Source organism: Heliangelus exortis, chromosome 1 (assembly GCF_036169615.1).
Source record: "Heliangelus exortis chromosome 1, bHelExo1.hap1, whole genome shotgun sequence".
Taxonomy (NCBI): domain Eukaryota; kingdom Metazoa; phylum Chordata; class Aves; order Apodiformes; family Trochilidae; genus Heliangelus; species Heliangelus exortis.
The window spans coordinates 99,941,638-99,961,778 of NC_092422.1; positions in this window are offsets into that span (position 1 = coordinate 99,941,638).

Sequence of the window (20,141 nt, forward strand, 5' to 3'; positions counted from 1 at the left end):
CAAGAAAACAGATTGAGGCTTTTTAAACCATCGGTTTTACCCTGCCAGCTACACTTATTCCCACTGTCATTTACTATCAACATTTTAATGTTCCAAAAAAAGTGTAAAGACTCAAACATATTCTTGAAAAATAGTATAAGCTGCATGCTAATGAAGGCACTCTTCCTTAGGGTCTGTCTCCTGATATTTGTCAATAAATGCATTTAAATTTCTATAGTAAATAACGTCTGCTCCTTAGAACATATTGCAAAGCACCAAGAAGAAATAGGATGATAACAAGTATCAGGCATTGTTACTTTGCTAAGAGAAACACGAGTGACTCCCTCCATCAATCACCACCTCCCCCTCCAACCTCCTGAAAACTACATCTAATTAATTTATGTATTGTTCAAAAATTTGGATTGCAGAATAGGGCAAAGTAAATGTTATATAGTGGGCAGATCATTAAAACAGCACAAGTTTTTTTGTGAACTGTAAATAATGAAAGAGAGAATCAGATTTGTGCCATCATTCTCTGCAGCACATGCAGTAATTTTAAGAAGCTGAAGCCGACATCTGACTGACTTCTTAGCAAATATTACCCCTGGCTGCACTGGCAGCTTCCAACATAGTATCTGAGAGTGAAACACTAACTGACTGCTGCCAAGCCAAGGCTGAGCCTTCGCTTTTAGATTGCCTGCTTACTGTATTTCGGCTTGGTTTTGTTTGTTGGTTGGTTGTTTTTCTTGAGATATTATTAATTTGTGAAAGTATTTACATTTCTGCTTTACATTATCTTAACACACAGTAACAAGGACAAAAAAAGTATGCAAATACTTTCTCCCTCCAGTGGCCCAAATAAGATTTATATACTCTTATCTCTTAGCATTGTTGCTTTGTGCCATAAAAGCCATGAGAAATATGTGAGCATAAGAAGGAAAGGATAGCCAAGAGGATATACAAGTAATTTAGTTTTTATCCCAAATATAAACAACAATATTGTAGTCTGCATAGATAAGCACTGCTACAGTTCCACCAGGAGGTTCTGCCTGCTATCTACATAGCATGATATTTATCATTCATACAATGACCTTCAATCATTTACTTTGCTGCACTACTAAGGCTGCTCCATAGAATAGAGGGCGATTTTTGCAGAATTAAATAATATTAGTCTTTCTATACAGCTGCTTGATGTAAGTCTACATTCGCCCTCAGGGTAAACAGGGCAACACACTTTTGCTTAGGTGCACTGCACAGATCTCCCAGTGACTAAATTATTCATGAGTAATCTGGATACAAAATACAATCTTTGAAGCATTGACTAAAAATCTGTGTTAGTGCTGGGGATGAGGTACATTTCTGACCCAGGACATCCCCAGGACATCTGAGTACTACAGGACTGGAAACAAGAAGCATTTGATCCACTTGTTCAAATGAATACATGGATGTATCCAAATATGTTTAAATTCCTCTGCAGAGGTTTGCTCCTGAATCTTTCCTAAACTGTCTCTGCATAGAAGGATGATCTGGCAAGCAGGGGGTCCCACCTCTCCCTGGGGATATAGAAATATCCCTAGGATATTTCTGTAACTTGAGAGCATCACCTGGCTCAAGGCAGGCACAGGACTCTAGGAATCAATTCTGCCCAAACTACTCATGTTAGCTGCACTCCTTTAAGAAGGAAAAAAAAAATAAAATAAAATAAAGCCATTTTTGCTGGGACTGGAGCACAGAGGTGCACCTTTACTTTCAGCAGACTTCATGAAGTTGTTTTATTCATATTAAAAGGGAGGAAAAAGAAAGGCACACCAAATCACTTGAAACAGGGAAAAGTACAGCAGCTATAAGAACTATTCACCTCCATATTGCAGAGCAGCAGAAGAGATCAGGGACATATTTCAGACAAGCAGTGTATCTCAGCTAGGCACAAGGAATTATTTTAATCTTCTTTGCGCCATTCACTGGGCTAAATCAAGTTATATAAGCAATAATTCCAGAGTTTAGGGACAAGGGCTGCGCTTAGAATCCCTGGATTTCTGTGGCTGTTGTCAGAAATAAACAAAATTTAAGGTGTATCCCCAGTATTAGAAAGAGTTGCCTTGAGAATGACTAAAGGATCACTGAAGGTAATGGACACACCAGAAATAAAAAAGAGGAACCTGTCTGGTGGTGAAGTAGTTGAAACCTACAATTGGGCCAAAAAGATGAGAGGTTTCTTGTACACCTTATTTTTAGTAGCAGTGGAAAATGCTGAAAGAGCCTTCTGTGTAGGCTTGTTGGGTTTTCTTCTAATTAAATTTGCATTCAAACCTAAGAGTCATAGAAGAGCTAAAAAGAGACAACAAAGATATATAAAAGATTTTAAATTCTTTGAATATTTATTTTAGGTTCTGGATGAACAAATGAAATATTCAAGCTAGATGAAAGACTGGACGAAACACATGCCAATTTTAGGCAAATTTAGAATATGGCCCAAATTCTACTTTTCAGCCCTGTCCAGTAAACATTGCCAAACTACATTTGGGGGTAAGTAATAGGGAGGACTTGAATACAATTCAGATAAATCCTCCCATTGATTCGGGGGGGAAGGAGGGGGGAGGGAAGAGGAAATGTCCTCTCTGTAATTTCAGGAAAATGCACAAATCAGAATTACAATATTAAAAATAGATGTGAGATCATACATTTTGAGAAGAATTATTTTTGTCCTTCAAATGTGTAATAATGAGCTTTCATGGTCAGCCGGGGTTATTTATAAAGGTGCCTGCATTTTTTCTTTTCCTTTATTCATACTCTCTGCTTCTAAGGAACATTTATTCAGTTTCACAACAAACATTTTATGCTTCTGTGTCCTGCAAGGTCAACCAAGCTTATGAAAACCAAGCTGCTATCTGTCTGCCTTACTTCATCACTAAAATTCCCAGACAGAATAGAAGCTCCAAAACTCATCAAAACACTATCAGTTAGACTAGAGAGAATTAGAGCTGAATACTAATTTTAATACCTCTATTCTGTATGCACAATACAACTGTACTTGAGGTTGAAATAAGTAACATTTCTTGAAGGACTCTTGTTTATTCACTCTTCCCCAAAAGAAGAAAAATAACAATTCTATCTAATGAAATGAGAAGGTGAAGGTAGTTTTACTTTGTAAGTGAGTTAGTTAATGAGGCAATATCCTCTTGAATCTTTGAGATAAGCTCTAGGTCAAATGTAGACAAATTAGCATAACATTCATATTAATATATTTCAGAATCAGATACAGAAACAACCTGCACTCTGAAACCTGCCTAATCACAGACAGCTAATTTTCAAAGGAGTTTTGGCACTCATTATGGTGATGGATGACAGTACTAAAAACATCAACATTTCCTTGAGATCTGCCATGCTTTGTAGGCACTTCTTTTATGTACTCCACAAACTGTTTTTTATATTTTTCATAATTTATTTAGATACTCAGAGAAGTAAAATGAGATACCTTGCTGAAGGCATTTTGCCATGCTTCAACAGGGCATTTGTGTGCTTTCAACACAAATGATCCAACATAGTATCATATTCTAGTATCAGGCAGTTGCAGATATGTACAGCCTATCACAGTGCAAAATACACAGACATTTGGAGAAACACACACATTTTAAAGGAAAAGGCCCCTGCAACAGTTTCCTCAAGTTCCAATGGATTCAGTCAATGAGGCTGGCTTAAACTGCATGCAATTCTGTGGAGTTCATCTGAACTAGTTAACACAGCAAGCCTGATTCTGGAATGCAATGCATTCCTTACAGCCTCAAAATTCATTGCTGTTGGAGAAAATTCATTTTGAAACAGTATTAATCATCAGCAAAAATGAAATGCAGCCCTTTGCCCTGTGAGTGCTGGATTTTGATAAGCAGGTACTCTGGGCTCCATCTTAGAAATGTGTTAAGCACCTTTGGAGGTGATGAGCACACTCAGTTTTCACTGCCTACAAAGGAAATTGATGTCTTTTGGCATCTTCTGGGTTCAGGCTCCTCTGGATTACAGCAAAAAAGAACACAATAGACTCATGCCTTAGACAGGGCAGATTAGCCAAAAGCACATATGCCTAAAAATAAGAAATGCTGGAGATTGCAAGGCAATGGTAGGGATGATGGGAAGATTTATCCTGCAAGTTAGTAAAACATGGGCTCGCCATGGGGCTACTAGCAGTGGAAACTGGAGAGAAAGCCAAAGGAAGGGAGCTCCTCTTATCTGACAAGAGAGCCAGCAGCATCTTGGCAGTCCTGGGCACAGACACAGCAGCTGTGAGTCAGGTTACAGCTTTCCCTTGCCTGCCTCAGGGGCTCTGCTCCCACTCCCTCACCCTCTTTGTGATAGGAACAAAACCTGGACCTCACTGGGTGCCAGGGTGATCGATGCCACTGCAACATTTCTTACAGTGGTCCCTTCCAGCTTAGCACTGCACATGTCTTTATCACCTAAATATTATTTTTGCTCAATTTCACAGTACTGACCCCCTTGCATCATCTTAAGATTCCCTTTCCTGCTTACAAGTTCCAGCTATGGCCACCTCTCTCCCTTTGCTGTATGGGGCTGTGTAAGATGTAGCAAAAAACACCAAATGAGATAGTCTTTATGCTCCTTCAAGCATTGGTGCACTGGTGAAATCATTATTCTTTCTTAAAGGGCTTATTATCTGCTGGCACCTTCCTAATCACTCGTAAACATGATAGTTGGGGTCTCTTATGGCAGCTTGGCTGGCATGAGCTCAAATCTAAGGAGAAAAATTGTTGGTGACATCCCAGTGTGGGGACTTACTGGCACAAACATTGCTGACAACACAGAACAGAGTGGCTTGAACACATTTTAAATTCACTTGGCGTGCTAAGGGTTCTCTTAGTCAAGCCACTAATAAGGGCTCAAATCCTTATTCCTGTCCATATTCCTGCATCATGTAAGAAGAAGGAATTAAAACCATTATGATGAGGCCATGAATTATGGAATTTGTCAACAAAGGAAGCCTTGTCTTCTGGATATGTGACTACTGCATACATATGAATCTAACACAGTATTTTAATTCAGTTGTTAGAAGTGTTGTGGAGTCTCCACCCAAAGATGAAGAGCCTTAAATACAGGCAGAAAATAAATAAATTAATTACCAAACCAGAAAAATATAATAAATCTGATTTTTTTTTTCCTTCCTGCAAAATTTCTCTGTGGCTGTGATATGGGAAAATTGCTTTGTGACAAGCTGTTGTTCCTCTCAGATATTAGATGCTCACCTTTGTCGTAGGTTAACAGGCAGTTAGAAATTTTCTACCAGTTTTCTAGAAAGATCATAACCATGTCTATCCATTGCACCACTGATTCTGCTGCATTGTGCCAAAACCTGAGTTTTTTCAAGTACATTGCTACCTTGCCTAGCATTATTTACTAGCATTGAAAATTTATCTTGCTTCTAGTCAGATTGACAGTAGTCTTAGTTCTTTATGTATCTCTATGCTTTCTGCCATGTGGATTCTTATTCTTTAGAGAAGGTCCTTGTAAAACACCACAAAGCTATCTCCTGTTTCTTTAAATGTCCCCCCAAAATCTTGCATGTGACTTGACAGTTTGGCTATGCTTCAGCTGCTGCTATTCGTACACGACAGAATAGATTGTCAATGAGATTTTCTGGCGTCCCTTTGCTCACTTATCTGAGAATGTAAGGCCTACTAGAGGGACTGTATTTTAACTCTCTCCTTGGACATCACCTGGCACAGAGTGGTTCTCTTTCAGAAGCAGCAGCAGGAGACAGCTGCAGCTTGGTGGCTGAATGGCTATGGCCAGCTCAAGAGACCATGTTGCAACTATCCCCCTGTGAGTGATGCCTGCATCAAAAAATACAGCATGCTGACTCTAAGTCCTTCTCTCAGTACTTGGCCCAACATGTCAAGGTTTCAAAGCTGGGCTGGCAACTAAATGACTGACAGATGCTCTCTATTAACCCCTCTCCTTTCCCAAAAAGGGAAAGGAAAGAGAGTAAAGGAGGCAGACTTACTGGATGGAAAATAAACTACACAGCTTTAATGAAAAAATTACGATAAAAAAAGGAAATACTAAATACGTACTAAGAGATGCTAAAACAATACCATGCTCTCCCCTGCCCCAGTAGCTCTCACACACCACTGAAACTGCAGAACAAGCCATGGGAAACTCAGATGTAGACAGAAGCTGGATGCAGGAATGGGATCAAAGACAGACAACCAGACAGAGTCCTCCCATGGATAAAGAGAGCTTGACCCTCCTGATCCCTCAGGTTTACCCTGAGTACCAGGCATATGGGATGGAATACTTAATTTGGTTAATTTAGGTCACCTGTCTAGTCTGCTTCCACCCCAGAGTAAGATCACAGGTGTGGCCCCTTTTCCACCCTTTCATTTCCAGAGCACAAGAAGTCTAGCAGTGGCCTTGGTTCTGCATAGCATTCTCCATCAGTAGTTATAAACACTGAAAGATATTATCAGTCCTAGAAGCAGACATTGACTGGAAAACATGCTGCTAATTTCAGGAAGTGAAATTACGTAGAGGAGATTTAACTAAAAATTAAAATTACTAGAAAGAATATTCGTTCTGTCCTGGCTGAAACCAGGACACAGCATTAGATTTACTGGCAGATTACAGCCCTTATATATAGTAACTTAATTCTTATGCATAGTAACTGAATCCACTTTTTTGTATCGAGGTTTAGGTACTGATCAAAACTGACCACAAGGTCATATATGCATAAACATGTAACATTAAGTGTTTAGCTGTTCAGCCCCACTTGATGGAAACTGGAGAATACAACAAAAGGAAAAACCCAATTAATGCTTTTAGGGTTGGTGGGGTTTTGCTCCTCACTGTCTTTACAATGTGTTTCATCTTGTATCTTTAAATATTACAGATTCACAAGCATTATGCAAAGCTTAATTGGCACAATGGGGGGTCAGTATTTAATGAAAGTAACTCTTGTTTTTAATTATAGCATTTAAGATCATCTTATTGTCAAGTGGAATACAGCTGTCCTATTTTTTATTTGGCATCTATGGTTAGATTTAGGAAAGATTCCACCACTTTCTCCTTTTACAATGAATGCCATTTCCCAGATTTTCAGGTAACTGTATAACTATTTATATGTTACATATTTTGTGTGGGAGCTTTCTGAAACGAGAAGTAAATAGCAAATGAATCGAAGGCATTGTATGAACATCCTAGTGGAAAGTATTTTATTATTTTAACATTCTATAAAAGAAGAAGGGCAGAACTTAATTTTTAAGTATCTCACTTCAAGAGTTCTGTTTTAAGTTTAAAGCTTCTGGCATATATGCCCTCTTTTTTTGCAGTGTCTTCCTCCTAAAAAGTGAGTTCCATGACTAAATCAACACTAACACTGGAATGATTGGAGAAGATATTTTGGCTGCAGGTGATTAGGTTTTAAATATTTTACATTTTCAGTAATTTAATTGATACTATAATCAATATTTTTCACATCTAAGGAACACTGTATTGGATTAGAGATTTCTATCTTGTAAGAGAATCCAGCAAACAAAAGAATAAAACCCATGATGAACAAAACATTCCAAATCCTGTTTGCATACAGATCCGCACTAGACCTCAGCAGCAGCAAAAAGTAACTGTATCCAGTCATATACACATTTCAAGACTGAAAAAAACCCCCATAATTGCTGTGTTTATTGCATATATCTTTTGTGTATATTTTAACCATATTTGCAATTTGCAAAGCTATTTGCCTGATGGCATTATTATAAATCTATGAAATCCATCCTTTGAACAGATGGTGCTATAAAACACAATTGTATCTGGGAAGAGGTGTTTGAAGACATAGTATATGTGTAGACATACATGTGATGACACCTAGAAGACCACAACAGCTATGTAAAAGAGATAAGCACACCAAGTGGGAGGTCCAGTTTCCCAGAATGGATGATAGGTATGTCTTTTTCATAATATCAAATACCATCTTTGCAATGCCTGTAAAATAATACCCAACCGGTATAGAAATAAAAATCGCCACTGGTACCTCAGCAGTATCTTTTTCCTGAAAGCTTTGTATTCCCTGTGGATGATCTGTTACAGCAAGAAGGAGATAAACAATGTGTCATGTTATTTAGTTTCTCTGCATTTTCAGGTGGATTTTCTTTTTTCTTTTTTTTTAACAGAACAATGCTATTTGTATAAGTACTGAACAATATTTTAAACATTTATATTCATCATGATGGTAGCAATGTTTATTTAGTAAGGTTTCAAGGCTATTTTTTTTCATGAAAATACAGAGTAGATATAAAAAAAGCCAACAGGATATTATTTGATTTGATGTATATAAGAAGCTGGCTCCAAGTGCTGAAATTCATACCACATGTTGGCATAGCTCAAGGAGAGCAAATTTGCAATGAATAATGATAATTTGCAGTGAAAGAAATTAGTGCCTATTTTGATTAGGAATTAGCCTTCTGTTCAAATTTCAGTACAGTGATGCATTCCTGGTTGGAGCATTAGCTGGGTTGAAAGAGTAAGAGAAAAGCTGGTGGACAAAGGGAAAATTAAAAATAAAAATATTAAAGAGGTATTTCTCTACTTCAGTAATACAGTTCAGTAATAAAGTAACATACAGTTCAAACAAAGAAATCCTAACCAATGTGTTAGACTTAAATGCACGTTTCTTATGGTATGCAAACTACAACCTTTGCCAAGGTAGGAACTCCTATTGTTTGGTTTTTAGAAGAATTTTGTTCACCTTGCATCTTTGCACCTAATCACACCCAAATTGCTCCATTTTGGAGGCAGGTAGAAACTTTATCATTTTGCTGCTTCCTAAAAAGAAATCGGCACTTCAGCAAATACAGTATAATCTGTACATTTGACCTGGTCTGAAGATAATGTAAGCTTTCCCTTACTAATATTAACATAATATTATACAAAGCACTTCACTGTCAACTTTGGACAATGGGGTAGATGCTTAGCTAACAACAATTGCCATCAGTCTTCTGACTTCACAGGGCTATGACATAACATAAAGAGTTTGAGGATGTGGTACACACTTCATAATGACATAAATACAAATATTGCCCAGCTAACACTTCCTTCCTTCCCTTCAGCTCTGTCCTGGAAAATGAATTTGTTATCCTACAGCAATTCATGTTCAACCTATGGAAGCTGGCTTTAGAGCTATTTAAATCTTCAGCTGCCCCTCTACAGTTCCTGCTCAGGGTGCTGCACTACAGGGACTACAACTCTTACAACTTCTAGCCAGGAGAAACATATTTCCAGAAAGAATTGGCTAGCAATTCATCTTTATGTATTGAAAAATGTGGCAGCAAGCAAATGAATTCTGAGCAATCTCTGCTCGGCAAAAGTCAAAGCGTTGACTGTGATGAAGTGGAACCTGGAAGGGTCTGCCATTCAAGTGTGCAAGCACTTTGAGGAATTAATCTATGAAACAACCACAAAAAAAATGCTAGCATTTCTGTTGTGGTGCCAGCTGTCAGGGCTCTGACAGTTTACCTCAGCGTTGAATCTTCAGAACAAAGGAACTAGGTCATGAAACAGAAAATTTAAACATATTCTCTATGAAGCTTACCTTAAAAGAGGAGCATTCAGGTTACTCAGTAAAGCTCTGAAAAATCAGATAATTACAAATTTAGGGCTGTATGTTCAACTTTAGCTCTGCTTCTTTGTATATGTGGACTGTATGACTGCAGAAATTATTGTATATAAAGACCACAGTTCAGCTGATGGCAGAAAAGGAATGCTGTTATTTGATTTAAAAGGATTAATTGAAAGAGAGGTTTAAAATATCTCAATTAACTCAGTGCCTTCCTGTCAGTGATTTTAGGTTATGATTGACCTGACAATTAAAACTATTCTTTTTAAGACTGAAACTCAAACAATTAAAAATACAAGAATATTTCCAAATATTCTAAAGGAATTATGTTATTAAGGACAAATAAGTTCTTCTGCAGAATTATAATAGATATCTGGATTTTTTTCACTCTGAAGAAAGATACCTAGTATCTAACATAGCAGCCATTTGTTTTCACAATTAATGCAATACATATTTAAGCTACTGAATGAATCTGTACTTATGCATTAAAAAGGTCCTAAGCTAAATCCAGGGAAAGCAAATCATGAACAGATGTAGAATTAATCTGAGGAGGAAAGGATATCTCAATACCCTGGCCCGTTGAGAAAGAAGCACCTGGATGTGATAGTAGCTCAGTCTGTATAGAGATGAAGTCTTTTCAGCCAAGCTGTATGTTGCACTGCAATAAGATGGGAAGAGACATGGGTCTGCTAATTTTTGGACCCACTCAGGCCCCATCAGAGACTGCTTTGCTAAAATCCATGCACTCTTCTCATTCCCTAGGCTCTTCAAATTCAATTAAGTGTTCTAGCACTCATTTCACCATAAGAGGAAGCAGAAATCTATAAAGCCTTGTTTAAAAAGGGGAAAGATTTAGACAGCATGGGAAAAAGGAGACAGTTGTTTCCTTTTTAACTCTAGGAATTGTAAGATGTCACCTCCTTGTGCATCCTCCCCTCATAGCCCCAACAAGCTCTGCCACGCTTGAGTTCCTAACCTTAGTCACCTCACCTCTTTCATTGCCTCAGTTTCCCTCCATCTCCAATCACGGTTCAGCTCTTTGGAGCCCAAGATGCTCTAACTCCATTGGTCAGCAGCACCACTTCATCTCTATATTAATGTTTATTCTCTGTATTTCTCATCCTTCATTACTCCCTATTGAATAAGACAGGGGAAGATGCAGCAGCAAAGAAAGAGGAGTGCTCCCTCTGATGAGTTTCTGCTCCACTTTTGCTCTTGGACACCAAAACCAGTTCAGAAAAAGCAAGGCAAGGACTTTGGCTGCCAACAGGGAGACACATTCTAAAGCAATCTTTTGCCTACCCAACTACTACTTTTTCAGAACGCAAAATAACCAGTTGTTTATAGCCAAAGGTTCTGACAAAGATCCTCTTCATTCATTGTGAACCAGCTTCAACTTCCATCTGCCAGACACTCTTCAATGTACAGCTGCCAGTGTAACTAAAGAGCTTATAGCTGAGTGAGTGCAAGTTTTCAAATGCTGATGCTCTCTGCAAGGGCAGCTCTGCTCCTAGTTCCCTTTTTTTCTTCCTTCTCCAGCAGTGAAAGGAAGGACACTTCCCTTGTTTCCAGAAGGCAACATTAAGGCAATACATTTGATTTGCCTCACTGTCTACCAGGCCAGAAATGCATGTACTGCATAAAACACAAGAAGTCTTGCAAAGTTTCTACTGATACCAGAGAAAATACTACCAATGCTAACATAAATCAAACCTCTCTTTTATGAATGGGCCATTCCATAAGGGCAGACAAAGTCTTTAATGAGGCTAACTAATAAACCTGGAAAAAAACATGGAAGCTTTTGGGAATAAGTTCTTCCAAAATGATTTCAGGTCCTGGGTTTATGGGTCAAATCTGTTTAAAAACATTGGTAGCAAGTGCACAGTACCATAAACCAGACAGAGAAATAAGGCAGATTACATCTAATATGTATTTACAAAGCCATTGCTCAGAAACTGCACAGACAATACGTGTTTCCTAAAGCCATTTTAAGCACACTGAAATATGCTCCCTGACAAATTCATCCTTTACAACCTCTTCCAAGTCAGAAATGGTTTTCAGTTTAAAATCAGCAGATGCCATTTGTCTAAAGCAGTACAGAAGCGCTATATCCTTCTGCATAAAGTGCTTGCTTAGTGAAGATAATTTGGGATGGAAAATGTATTATTTTTATTTTCTACCCACCATGGCAATTAAAAACAACAATTAATTATGCGAAGGTGCAAAATGATGATTTTGACTACACTGCCAGAACAATGTATGTGGTCCCCATGCAGTGACTGCATCCCTGATTGGTCCAGGATACTGCAGAAGGAGAGATAGAAATCCTTCCCTCGGGCAATGTTGCCCGCCTCATTCATGTTGATTTATTTCACAAATAACCTCATTGACTTATTTTATTGACCTCCACAGCAGCAGGTTTTGCAAAGTAAAACCAAAATATTTTCGTCTTTCATGGAAGTTTTTTATTTCACTCTATTTTTGAATATTATTGAGAAAAGCATGTGGTATATACAGCATCATATTTTACAGCCTGTCTTCTAATTTAAAATTGGTTATGAAGGTAGCAGAATTAATTCTAAAAGAATGAAAAATTGGATTTTCACCTATATTTACAGTATCATTTAGGGCTCACGAAGCCCAAATTACTCACTATCATTGCTATCACACTGAAGCACACTCAGAAAGCAGAACACCAAAAAGACTCTCTTTTCTTTAATTATGCCTTTACCTCCACCTTCACTGAAATAGCATGCCCTAAGGCAAAATAGAGAGAAACAGTAAAGACTTCCTTGAAAAGTTCATAAAGCAAACATGATCCATATATCTAAGTGTCTATTCCCCTCGTACCTTCAGGGAGAGAGGAATATTATTGAAATTATTAAGTTCATTTTACTGTCTAGTGCCTTTGAATAGTATTGTTAAATTGGAAAAAGAGTATCACTGCACTCTTGAAGCCAGGGTCTCTAATCCAGTGCTGGAGGCAGACTGAACCATACCCACATGCTGCAGAAGATTAATATATTCAGAATTATATTATACGTGTCAAGTTAAAGTGGTCAGGTTCGCACTAATGCAATATCCTGGCTTAAATGGATCAGTCAAAGCAAGTTTTCTTTGGGTTTCTGAACATTTTTTGTTGAACTGTTACAAATATAGAAATTACCGTAATTCACTTATTTTTATTCGAACACTTCTGATAGTTCAAATTCATAAAGATGTGTCATATCACATCATACATCTTCCCAATGGTTTTTATTGAAGGTCTTAGGGAAGATTTTCCTGCTACTCCCTTCCATGCTTCATCAGAACATTCAATTAAAATATTTCCATGGGGATGCACAATATGGACCCACTAACTAGTGTCAGTCATTGTGAAAAAAAAAGAGCCAATGCATAGGGTAACTGCTTATTGCAACCACTTTTTTTCATGGCAGCCTGTGTTCTTATTGTGATTCAGCAGAACTGCTGAGGTATCAATTAGTATGTGCTTTCTAAAAGCTTTTGTAATTCATGTTTAAAATGCCAGCTTCAACCACAAAGCACAGCAGTCCCATAATCTGCAAAATAAAATTTTGGGCTCAGTTTCCATTTACCTAAATTTCTTTGATAATAAAAATGTGTCTGCTGAAGACATCTGTTACAACTCAGTAACATCTAATTTTAATGGCAAATAATAGAGTTCAGCTCCATAAGATTAGAGGTTATGGGCTAGGCCTTTTGGCTGCCTTCATGGGCCTGCTGAAATTTTCTGCCAGCCGACTGAATATATGCATTAAAAAATCCCAAAGACTCAATGATTCCCTCCTCCCTCTCAACCTCAAAATAAAGCAATTTTGTCATCTCTTAATGCTTTGCTCCATTGCATTGTTGAGCCTATGGCAATGCCTGTTTGATGGGACTGACAATAATATTATTTCTTTTCACTATAAATACAGGCTAAATGGGGAGAAATCCAGAGTTAATTATATGGTGGAAACATGCTTTGCTGGAGAGTAGGTTGCAAAATTCCCTGTGTTTCAGGGCAGCCCTTCTTGCATTCCTGGCTTTCAGATACCAGACTTTGCCAGCCTAAAGCTTGAGACTCAGATCTTTTTGGATCCAACTCAGTCTTCTAGCACGTGTAAATCATCAAATGGTACACAGCTACTGTAAAGGATGCTTTTGGAAAAGAAATATAACAATGCCACTGATTACAATTAAATTGTCTGTGAATATTAACCAAAATTCTATCTTCCTTTTTAATCCAAAACCCAGTGAGAGATATTTATGATCCATCTGAGTCGTGTATATATATGTATATATGAAATAATCACAAATTAAATGCCTGTGAAAATGATAACTAGAGACAGGATACTGTCATTTCAACTAGCCTCTAAACAGAGCACCCAATCCAGTGAATCACTAAGTAGAACTGCTTGCTAGGACATGCATGAATAAAATTGTGGAGAGCCATTCACCAGAGACTCCAATGCTACTGAATACATATCTGTAAAGCTGGCAGAATCTGGGAAGATTGTGCCATCACAATCAATCTGTCCCATTTGGAAGCTGAGTAGCAGAAATATCTTCATCTTGGGAAGAAAAATGATCAGACATCCCACAGATTCACTGATGATAGAGAGGTCCAAATGGGCTGCTGGGCTTTTTGAAAGAGAGGAAAGCATGTGCCAGGTCATGGTTTGGGTTTTTTCTGCCCTTCTGTGCCCTGTTTACCCCAGAGCATGTGTCTACTCTCGCTGTTCCCAGGTCAGCAGCTTGCACACTTGCTAAGATAGTTTACTACAATACTGTTTCTAGAGATTATCCATGCATAGACAGCCCTTAAGGAGTAGAAGAATTATCAAATCTGCCACTTGCATCACTTGTACAGATAAAGAAATCACAGCCCAGGAATGAGAGACTGCCCTGGAATAACATCACAGAATATCTCCCCTGCTATCTCCAGGCTTTCCTCACAGCTGTTACTTAGGAGTACTTTTAATACACTATGGTCCTGGTTCTTCATTATATCACTTCTGGTACAGTCATCAGTTCTACAAATAAAGTGAAAACAAGGTGGCAGTTATTTTTATTTAATTTTAGCAGCGCTTTATGAAAAATCCATAATATAAAGTTCAGAAGTCAGTGACCAACTTCAGAAATAAAAAAATTGTTTAAAAAAACCCACCCACATTTAAAAGGAACAAAGACTTCTGATGAGTTGCACTTTTTTTCAAGAATAAATCCATTAAAAAATCCTACACCTCTCCATAGCCTTTTGTCCTTCCTTTCTTCTCTGTGTTAGGACTAGGCTAACCAAGGGCACCCATGTCAGCATGCCAATCCAGCTGACTTTGTGAACACCAGCATAACAGGGTCAAGGGGGATGCAACATAGGAACAAACCAACCACACCACCAAAAAGAGGCTCTGTGGATATAGTTTCAAACTGAGCCAGCTGAATGGTCTCCACCACGGAAAAGATTTTTACCACCTCCATCCTCCAGTCCTTCTTGTACTGGCTCTGACCTTCACATAATTGCTAAGTGAGTTTTGGTAGCCAAGTGAAAATAACAAATTCACATTAAAAAAACCAACAACAACAACAACAACAAAAGAAGCATAACAACCCCAAACAACTGTTGCCCTCCCTTTTTTTTTAAGAACAGTTACTGCAAGCTCACCTGAGTGCCACACCATGCTGAAGAGAAGCAGCAAGAAGGTGAGGCTGACAGGGGATGTGAAGGAGGGGGAAATGCCTCTTCTTACATCATTGAAGCCTTGTCATGAAAACACAACCCCAGTGAGTAGAGGATAATCCTGCAGATTTAGCTGAACAGTCTGGAGAATAAGCAATACTTACTTTCTCTTCCCTCTTGCTGGAGCAGAAACTGCTGGGAAGCAGACAGTGAAAAAAAGACAAGCAGGAAAAACTGGTAATCTCTCTCTTTCTAGTCATTAGGTCAAACAGTTGAAACCAGTGCTTACCACCTGGGCTAGAGCACCTGCTCAGCTCCCCAGGTAGAGAAAGTTAAGAGAATGCTGAAATCACAGCCACAGCTCGTTTTCTCTTCTGTCCAGGATTTAACCACCCATCTCCCTCTTTATTGAGGATGTGCCATAAAGCAACAGACGAGCTCTTTGTGATGGGAAGATTATTTTATTTTTGTTCATTGTGGCTTTTTTTAATGAACAAATATTAGGCAATCCTGTTGTTTTCATCTTCTCTGAATTACCCCACATATGACTTTATTCTATTGTCTTTAATGAAGCTCCCTGTGTTCTGGACACACCTGCAAAGCTCTTTAGCAACAGAAGATTGGTCATTATCAAACAAATCTTTCTTCACCTCTCACAACTCTATTTATGATATACTGACTAATCAATCGTCGGAGAGATTAAAGGTCATCTTTATAAAATAAATGGCTTATGGCTGCTGCAAATCATGGCTTTGAGATTTATTGGAAAATGCTGTAAATTGTCAGTCATGTTATTACACAAATAAATCAGATAGTTTCTGCAAATTGATTAACTGATTCCAATTTTTTTAGGAACAAATTGTTGCTCCAGCCTATTTTTCTCTTTTCTTGGACAAAATGATTGCTTTGTAGTCCAAGTGAATGATTGCCTGTGTGTTCAAGGCCGCAGTTATTGCTTTAGGTTTCTTCACACACATTGACATTTCTTCAGTGTTGTTCACCACGATTTTCTTTCACATGAGCATTGCTCCTCATTTGAAAAGACTGAATGGTACAGTTGCTGCTTGAGATACTGAAAATGTTTCACTGCCATAATCAGCATTATATTTATATATGGAACAATCCTACAATTATTATAAGTAGAATTTTTCAAGTTTCACAGTAAAAATAGAGGACCAAGAACAATTTCCTACACTGAAAGCGAAACAATTAAGACCCTCTCATTATGCCTGGCTTGCTGCAAACATATCAATATTGCAGTGTGAGGAAGGGAAAGGAAATTAATGTAATGTCTCATGAACAGAAAATAAAGTTGGCTCAAATTCAGGACATCCATTGCTGAGATTGCAGTGAATTTTCTTAGTGAAAATAATTATACAGAGGTACATGAAATTAGAAATTAAGAGCCGACTAAGCACATCTAACTTGCTCTTATTCTCACTGCATTTGCACCATCTGTGTGTCTCAGATAAATCCCCCTGGGTCACAGCTAGTAGACACGTTGCTTGAACTTACACTGTCAAATCAGATTACTTTGTTTCATTTCAGCGCCTTGTTGCTACAACCAGCCTCAGTGCACTGTTGCAGGATCCCTTCTGGAAAAAAAAAGATAGATTCCTCTCACCACCTAAACCCCTGGCATGGTGCCATGGCTAGATCAGCCTAGGCACCACTCAGATGGGCTGTATAAATAGGTCTGCACTGGGGTTTTCTCCTGCTGTAGAGCCCTGTCCTATGGCAGTAACAGGTCTTTCATCCTCGTGCATCCTTTTGGCATGCCCTGCCACAGGCATAACCTGAGCAGTCATGTTATCAGAACACAAATGGAAAAGGTTGTCATCCCTGGCACATTGCAAAGATACATCAATTATTAAAATTTCCTGAAATAGCTAAAACATCTCAGGATCAGAGAATGCTTGACAGGGCCAGGAGGCTTCTGCCTCCGACGACCCCAAAACTGGGAATATGAAGAGATGCGCATTGCTGCATGAGCTTTTGTGGTCTCTTATAGAAGAATGAACCACCTCAACTTTCTGTTGAGAATTTGCTATTCAAAACTGAAAAACTAAAAGCATCCTACTTGAAGATCCATCGTGAAAATTAGTATGGATACGTGAAAATTATAGAGCAGGCAGATTTTGTGAACTGAATACCCAATGAGCCAGAGGGATCTATGGGTGAGACACAGAAAGCTGTATGAATCTGCAATCATTCCATGCTATGTCCTCTGGAACTATCCAGCTGCCCTTAAAAGATCTGTAAAGAGAGGGGGGCTGAAAACAAGTCACTTAATGCCAAGTTCAAGCATTTTGGTGGAATAGGAGCAGAGTAAATTTACATTTGCAGCACATATGGTTGAGGTGTACTTCAGACCAGACTAGGCTATTCCAATGGGCCAATAATCCCCACACACAGGATGATCTCAGTAAAAGCAATCCCAAAATCTAGGTTTTCCTGGATGCAGGCCCCATATAGGCAAGTCTAGGAATCCATGTATGGTCTTTTTGTCTGTTGCATGCAGAAGACTGAAGCATGTCACTTTTCCCCCCATGATGGCCCCTAATGTCTCACATGCAGCCACAAGTTTTGTTTCTCTTCCTGATCATTTTTGGTACTTTCTTTCCAGCATCCTTTCTTATTCTTTCCAAAACTTTGCTAAGTGTGGTTGAACTTATGCTTCTGCTACTGTAGGACAAAACTGTAAATGAGCAGGCAGGGATCCTTCTACAAAAGGAGAGAGGAATAAGTTAAAATACAGCTAACTACAGCAACTGCTTTGTCACTAGCTAATCTTAAGCTCTGGGCTCAGTCAATGAGCCAGAGAGGAGGGACTGCAACATTGTCTAGGTCTGGGATAACCATCACAGATACAGCACCTTCAGCTATGGAGGGACAGAGCCCAAGCTCTTAGCTATGATCTGGCATTGTTACTTCTCCTTCACCAGACAAAATCCTGAAAGTCCAAATTTGCATTCAAGACAGAAGTCACAGCTCTTTAACACCCCCTCACACTGGTCCCTAAGACATAGCAGCTGAACAATGTGCAAAGAGGTCTTTAAGTAAATAAAGTCATGACAGCCCTCAGAGTCAGACTGTGCTGGTGATATGTGTCACCTTGCTGCAGCTCTCTGACCAACTCCAGAAAAGTCCATAGATATTCCCTGTCACCCCATCTTCTCTTCTTTACATATCCTCTATAAACCTGAACACAAAATTGTTGCTCTTTCCCTGGATGAAACCTGAAGGAAGGGGTCCTGAGGTAGACTATGATGGGGACTCTCCAGGTATCATTTCTGTGGAGTTCAAGAATAGGGATCTGAAGCAGTTCCAGATAGAGTGCTGTCCTTGTGGGTGTCCCACACTGTAATCCCAAGACATGCAGTGAAGACAATAGGACAACTGACCAGTCCAGTTGGGTTTTCTCACCTGACCACCAGTACAAAGTCTCTATACTAGGGACCCAGTCATGTTGCCACTTCCAAAGGGAGGTTTTTGTCCCATGTCTTAAATAAAAGGGATTTCCTCTTCTTGAATGTAATGTATCACTCTGATGGCTACTGTGCATGTGATTGCAGTATGAGGTTAGTGGATTACTTAGACTGATAATGAAACTTTATCCTGCCATCAGAAAACAGTTTTGGCCCTTTAGGGTACAGCCTGATGCCAGTGTCACTGCAGCACGTTTTTGGACCTTTTGTGAAAATAAAGAGAGCTGTGTTGCCATTTCCACAGTGAGCAGGAAGAAAGCTATTAGCTGTCTAAAATGGATATAGAATACAGAAAGTGCTCAGCAACTCAAGTTAAATCAGATAAAGAAGGAAGAGGAATTTAAATCAGATAAAGAAGGGAGAGGAATATGAACAAAGAAAAGGCTGCATGGCTGACTGGAAATGTGAAGGAGCACATGTTTTATGGATCTTAGCATACCACAGAGGAGCTGTTCTGAACATTGCAGGAGCTCTCATTGGTTTGTAAAGCTTCAAGTGTCACAAGCAAACTTGGTCTTGTGCTGTTTGAAACAGTCATTGTGTTTCACCTTGTGTCCTCCACTAGGGTTGGAGCACACTTGGTGCATATCAGGAGGAGAATTTGCAGCTTAGTTTCCCTTGAAAGGATTCACGTTTGCACACCACACCAGACTAACCGCTACTGTGAACCAAACTGATGCCTGGGAAGGTAAGATGATAGCTTCAAAACAGTTCTAGATCTATCACAAACAAAATACTAACACAATCCCAGCCACACAACATAATGCCTAGCAGGACTGCTTATGCTACTGTGAAGCAGCACCTCTGTCAATGTGGAGAGCAGACCTGATTAGCAAATCTGATTCGTCCCAGTCCCTCATTAGAGTCTCACCCCTTTGCATATACAGTAGCATAATAGCCCTTAAACATCCTCTTTGCCAACATGAATGCAGATAAAAGAAGATATTGTTTGGTCTCCTGCATGTTGGAGTTCCTAGTCTCTTGATACCTGAATTGTCCCAACAGCTATGGCTTGCTGGACATAAAACAGACAAGCCTGAGGATAAATGTTTTGTGACAAAGATTTCACTGGCACCTGACAGGTCCTGAGAGAAGGAGCAGAAAGATAACTGAAATGTCACATTTTCCCTTCTGAGCCTGCACAAAGCACATTTCAGGCAAACCAGAGACTCCAGGCCAGACAGCTAAAAGGTCTGGTACACTCCTGCCTAGGAGGAAAGGGTACCAGGCACTCTGTGTCACCTACTACTGTTCAGCTTCACCCATTCATCTTTTTCGGAATTGTTGCTTTCAAGAAGATATAATTGATGCTGTTCTTTTCTGTAAACATATTGATTAAATGCCAACCTTTTTATTATGTAACAACCCATAACTCCTA